At 37.1% G+C, this 6,667-nt stretch overlaps 1 pseudogene; it reads left to right on the top strand.

Annotated features, from left to right (window-relative positions):
• Positions 1 to 6,356, top strand: part of LOC108692307 — a 10,574-nt pseudogene extending 4,218 nt beyond the window's left edge.
• Positions 6,357 to 6,667: the final 311 nt, after the last annotated feature.

Raw genomic sequence — 6,667 nt, 5'->3', positions numbered from 1 at the left:
TATATATATATATACGTAAGTAATAATGAATTAACAAAATTTATTCCGCTAAATTAAATAATTTAAGAAAAGAAAATTTTTGCAATGATAATTAAGTTGCTTTATGCAGTTATTTTTGCCAACATAGAAAATACTATAATAAGATAATGCACTGAAAGCATAATTTACTAAATATTTTAAGACAACAATTGAATAATTCTACAATACTTAATAACTTTATTGTCACATTGTTATTTTTATGTCTAACATTGATTACATTTTCAAAAGTAACTATCATTTTTTCGTAACAATTCAAAATATAGGTATTATAAATATAGGTATTATAAATTTAGTATAAGTTTCTTCTTAAGCTTTTAAAATTTCAAATTTAAATACATACTTTGAAGATTCACGTGTTGTCAGCCGCAGAAATCTTTGCTTCATTTTACCGCGGGATGTAATATACTATAATAGGATTATACCTGCAGGTGGCTGAAGGCAGTAGCAATTATTCAGAAGCAAGGAATCGCAAGTATTCTCGGTACGCTGCTATAATTTATGGTTGGCGTTGCCAAATGGCGGCAACTAGGATTTCCTCGCTTGTACCGCATATTGCATTGTATAGCTTATGTACATTTATTCTGCACGATCACATAATAATTTCATTTATCATTAATATAGGCATGAAAATTAAAATATCTAAAAATAACGTTTAAAAAAATTTTATGGTAATAATTTTATGGTAATAACATTAAAGTCAAGCAGGACTTAACATGCAAAAATTATTGAAATTTGAATTTCTGAGATATTATATACATTGAAAAAAAGATTAGTTGTTACAACAATTTAGATAGTAAAATATGGTATAGAATTTTTATATGGCTGCAGCAATCAGTTTTTGATTGTAGCAGCAAATTTTTAGTTGCATTAGCTTATCGAATTATATATTGACATTGCGGATAGGCTAACGCAACTGAAAATTTGCTGCTACAATCAAAAACTAATTGCAGCCATATAAAAATGCTATGCCATATTTTACTGTCTAAATTGTTGCAGCAACCAATCTTTTCTTTTAGTATACTTATATGAATATAAATATTCAAAATCATTTTTTAAAAGAAGCTAATATTGTATTCTGTATGACGAACTATTTTATACTGTAAGAGACAGATTAAAGAATAAATAATTTGGTAATAATAATGAAATAAATATCTATAAATATTCGTTTAATGTCACTAACTTTTTATCATTATTGGTTATCTTTAATTGCTACTTACACTACAAAGTTTTCGACTGTTTTATTTTTGAATTCCTTTGTTGGGCCATTTCCACAGCATGTTTGCACGGTTTGTCGCAATCTCTTGATTTTTAACGACTCGTACGGTCGATTTCCCAGCGGGCGGCTTGTTCAACACGCGATAAGATCGAATTATCCCGCCGTGCACCCACTGCCCCGTTTCGCCCGTTAAGTGCACGGCCATTTGAACTTTAGCTCGTACTTTGAGTGTGCATACACGAAGGCGGAATTCCTGAGGAGTGAAAGAGAAATACGGTCAATGGAAGGAGGAGGATTCGTGCCGAAGCTGCGATTAGCAATTAGTCCGGACGGAGGTGGTCACTCCATGTTTGCACAGCGCGGAACCGTTAATTAGCGAGAGAGAAAGAGAGAGAGAGAGAGAGAGAGAGAGAGAGAGAGAGAGAGATACGGTTAGCGCAGAAATGGATTGGAGCTAGAGTGATAGAGGTAGAGGACGCTCTGTCGGCGCTTAGGTGGCCTTTGCCAGAGTTTCGGCAAGTCGTTGATTCTCGTACGATCGCGGTGGTCCTTCGTCTCTTTCTGTTCCTTTTCTTCCTTTTTTCTTCTCGTGTCTTCTCCAACCCCCTACTCTGTGAGGTAATTTTTTCCTCACTCCCCGCGCGCCACCGGCTCGCCGCCCTTTTGCTCTTCCCGGATATCAATTATGTCCGTGGGCCGCACGTTGCGACGGTGGACCCACCGGTGTGTGTCTCTCACCTCCATGAAGGGGGCCCCGGTGCTCGCCTCGTTATCCCTCGCCGTGGGCGTCGAAATCCCTGTGTAAGGTCTCTCAGGAGCTACAAAGTGCAATTTAAGAAAATCCTCTCCTCTCTCGTCTCTACGGCTCGATCTCGTTACACCCTCTCGTCTTCGTTTCTACTTCGCGTTCCCTCGTTCTAGCGATAAATCCCATAACAGTCGGTATTCTTCAATGCCTCCGACGACTTTCTTTTTTGAGCCGCTCAACTGTTAACGTAACGAGTAAATTGAAATCTTTGTAACGTGAATTTAAGAATATTGCGTTTTATATAAAATACTGTGCAGAATATCTATCAAATTTAATAATTCTTTATTTTTTGCATAAAACAATATAGGAAATTATGGCTTCAACGAATTAAATCATTAAACAGTTAAAAATGCCAGTAAAAGAGTTGACACTTTCGTAAAATATACCACTTGCAATATTCTTACGTTATAATCTACGTAACACGAGAACATACTCATGATATTTTTCGATAGTAGTAGTGAAAGGATTGTCTTTTCGCTCTCTTTGTTCCGTTTCTCCGCTATCGTGCAAAAGGACGAAGTATTCCGCGTGAGGCGGACCGACCTACGACCCCATTTATACACGGGGACCCCAGACGGGACGTGTGATTCATAATATTAGATTTGAGTCGAGACCGAATAATGTAAACGCCACGTAGCAGGGCCTTATATACATGAGTGTCCTGTTGGAATAAGCGCAAGAGGCGTCACGTTGGCGGCGAATGCAACAACGTTGTGGACGATGCCAACGAAGACGACGACGACGCCATCAGGAACCCCGCAGCCACCCACACCCACGTCGGCCCCTTAAATCTCCATTCTCAGGCGCGCCTCGATCCCTTTGAGCCTCCTCTATGCCCTCTGACAACGACCCCGGGATCCTTCGTTCTGCATACATGTAAATACGTTCCATCCGAAGGTAATTTAAACGACGACTATCTTTCGTTATTCTTACATCTATGTGCATTTTAAATGTATATAAACGTTGCATTATTAAATCTTTGAAAAATACGTTCTTTTATTAAAAACGTAATCAGTTTTGAGTTTCTTTTTCTCTGGGCTGTTCGCAAAGTTATTCATTTCAATTATATACTCCAATTTTCAATAAGTTTCATCTTTATATTATCGTATTTCAAATTTTAGCTCAAAGATATTCGGCGAACGCAAACTAATATTACCTCAATGTTATAATTTTTCACTCAATAAATATAATCTAACACATTGTACACACAGAAAAAAAAGACTATTCTTAAATCACCATAATATACTTATATATAAGCAAAAATATTGTAATCTTGCTTTAAAAATTTTAGTCTTGAATGTGTATTGATATAAGATTTTTAATTGAGCAAGTCTTGAATTAAGTGCAAAGTATTTGCATCAAAACAAATTTAATCAAATCAAGATTGATATCTTTGAGGCAAGATTACAATATTTCTGCTTATATATATTATATATATTATATTAATTTAAGAATCGTCTTTTTTCTGTGCACAGTTATAACATATTATTGAGCAGAAATGATGACATTGATATATAACGTTATTGTTAATTTGTGTTCTGCGAGTAACAATTAGATATATGTCAGAAAGTCACGTATTTATTTAAACATAAAATATGTTTAAATATATTTTAAATACTTTTACGTGACTCTTCTTCGTTATTCTCACGAGTAACGGCAAACTCATTAACTTCGTCAAGCGTGAAGTCTCACGCGTCCGGGATGATACGTCATCATTGTTACGATTATAAAGGTAGATTTGTCACTCGAAACTAATTGTCCGGTAGAGTCTTATAGTTACTCGGTTGGCGTGTATTAGTGCATCAGAGCAGTAACGACAAGATTCCCCTATTAGAGGCAATTGGCTCACACCGTCCCGTTAAAAGCATTTTTAAATATGCGAGCTTATCTATGCGGATCGAAGACGCATGGTTAACGACTCCGTTCACATACCTTCCCTCCTCTGGCATACAAGAACGATCGACATAATGTCGTTACAGGCTTCCAGGCGACGGTATCCCATCCTGAGAACATTCGTTTCGTACGTAGCCACGGCGTAACATCGTCAAGGATCGTGGAATTAAGAGGAGATGTATTCTCCGCCGTCATTACGTCTCCTCGTTGGCGCGTTATCGAGTCGCCTGATCTCGCTCGACTACACTTCATCTCGCTCGACCTAAAAGTCTAAACGACTTCTAATTAGGGGGACAGTCGAAACAAAACATGCCCAATCTCGGCAACACTTGAAATAAGTTACACGGGTCCGACGAGTCGCATACCACCTCGAGTACGACGGGCGAGCTACGATTTTCCTGCTTTCTTTTTTTTGCGGTCCGGTTGATATCGATTTTGTTGTGCGACATCGTTGTCTGATATTCCGTGACGCGTTTTTTATTTAACGAAAATATTGCTCCATCTCGTTTCACGCGTTCTTTCATCTCACAATTTATATGTTGCCGCTCATATTTATCGTATTCAGAGAAGGAATTTCTTAGCTTTAATTACGCGTACTTGATGGATTGAAGCCAAGTTTGCTCGTTGGGAATTATTATTCTTCGTGTACCGGAGTTCGTCGATATTTCTACGTGTGCAGAACGTATTGTGCACGGTGGATTAATTAGCGCTTCTCGGAAGAGTATTTTACGACTGACAAGCCAGACGTGCGCCGCTGGCATATTATCTGTCTCTTGATCCCGCAACACGATGCTTCTCGAGAAATAATTTGCAAGGTAGACAAGTCGCTTGCTTAATTATTATCGCATGTATCGGCCACTTGCCTTGTGCGCTGCCAACCAAGATAAATCGAGGGGATTCGCCGCTTCGAGATCTTTTTATTTTTTTTAGAGATTCATCGTTTATACGATAGCAAGAATGTAGATAAAAGGACTTATTTACAATCCAAATATCCAAATATTCCGTTTGGAGCAGATTGTTAAATTGTGAAACAATTAGTCTACAATTAGTATCAAACGTTGCATTCAATAATTAAAATATATCATCATTAAAATTTATTAATTAATAAACTATATATAGGTTATAAAAGGTCTACATATTTCTAAAATTTTATTAATGTAAATAAATTTATTGATGTAAATAATCAAAGGCCTAATCAATTTATTTCTTGATTGGAATTAATTTTTATAGTATACGTTTTATAGCATACGTTATAGTTTCAGGAAATAAATTTCTCCCAATAATATCCAACAGCTTCTGGCTATTATAGTTGCTGTTAATAAAGAATTATATTGATTGTAATTAATCACATAATATGATATTGGTATGATATTGGGTCTCAATCGCAAATTTTTTACCTCGAAAGATGAATGCTTGACATTCTAGGGCGTGCTGCCACCTGTTGGGTGGTTGTAGATATCGTGGATTGCACGGTGTCGCCAACTGACGAAGGGTAGGAAAGATCACTTGAGATGTAGGTTCCCTTTTTTCACACTTTTCGTTCAACCCCGATCTTATGGATTTCATCTCCTCGTACAGGATGCCACAGGTGCTTCACTGCTATAACCAGTAAACTTTTTCATATTCCGGATTACTCACGAGTTCGTCTCGTTTTTTAGTTGCTTACACTGCTGGAAAAGTAAATAAATTTAAAGTTCTCGGATTTATTCAAAATCTCGTGTTTCTTTCATATGTAAAAATCAATAATTGAATTGTTACTGTAATAAAACTGTGTTATATTATTTATAAGTTATATAATTATATTCAAATGATTCATTAACATTCTGAAATAATTCAATTATGCACTTTTAGAAGAATTACAATCAATCGCGTAATATTTTCTGTCGCACCTGTTGCATTTTATCGAACATCGTCCTTCAATTACGATAATCGTCCATCACAATAAGACGGATCAGCATAAAAATCATTTAATTATTTATCCGAAATAGTCTATTCTCTCAATATTAATTATTATCTTTAAGATGTGTGTGGACAAACTGTTGACGTTCCACGATTAATGGACGATAAATACATTGCGCAGTAGATTTCCAGCGATGACTTAACAATGCGTAGCTGGATATTTCATCATCCCTTACATTCACGCGCTGACATTCTGTCCGAAGGCTTCGATGATCAATTATTTTGTTCGGTCGGTCGATAATAGCAGGTCATAATATGGTCCATCGGCAGAATTGAACGTAGCCATCTGTTGTCGGCACGGTCTGCGACAAAACAAACAGCTTGCCAATTACTGAACCGAGCTGATTTCGGTACCGCTCGACATAATTTGGAGGCCGCCGTGGAGGACAAAGGCGGCTCGTTTCCACCACGCCCACCATCGTTAAGCTCCACAACGAGTAGCTACCACGATCTACCACTACTACTATCACCTACCGTAGTCGCACCTTCATTGCACCCTTCTCACTTGGTATCTCTATTTATGTTGCACAAGCCGCAGCTTCTCTCACGCCGGCTGTCCTTTTGTCCTATCGCTGGACAACGACAGGACTGCACCATTCGAGATCCGAAATAATGTCCGGGTAGTTTCGATAGCAAGAACAAAATATGATGTTCCTTCACAGTTAAACTTACAAGTTATCTTGATGTATCTAAAGAATTTTATTTTTTTTACTAACATTTAATTGAAAACTTCGAATAAATATGATATAACC

Source organism: Atta colombica, unplaced genomic scaffold (genome assembly GCF_001594045.1).
Source record: "Atta colombica isolate Treedump-2 unplaced genomic scaffold, Acol1.0 scaffold107, whole genome shotgun sequence".
Lineage (NCBI taxonomy): Eukaryota > Metazoa > Arthropoda > Insecta > Hymenoptera > Formicidae > Atta > Atta colombica.
This window is presented reverse-complemented; position numbering and strand designations above follow the sequence as displayed.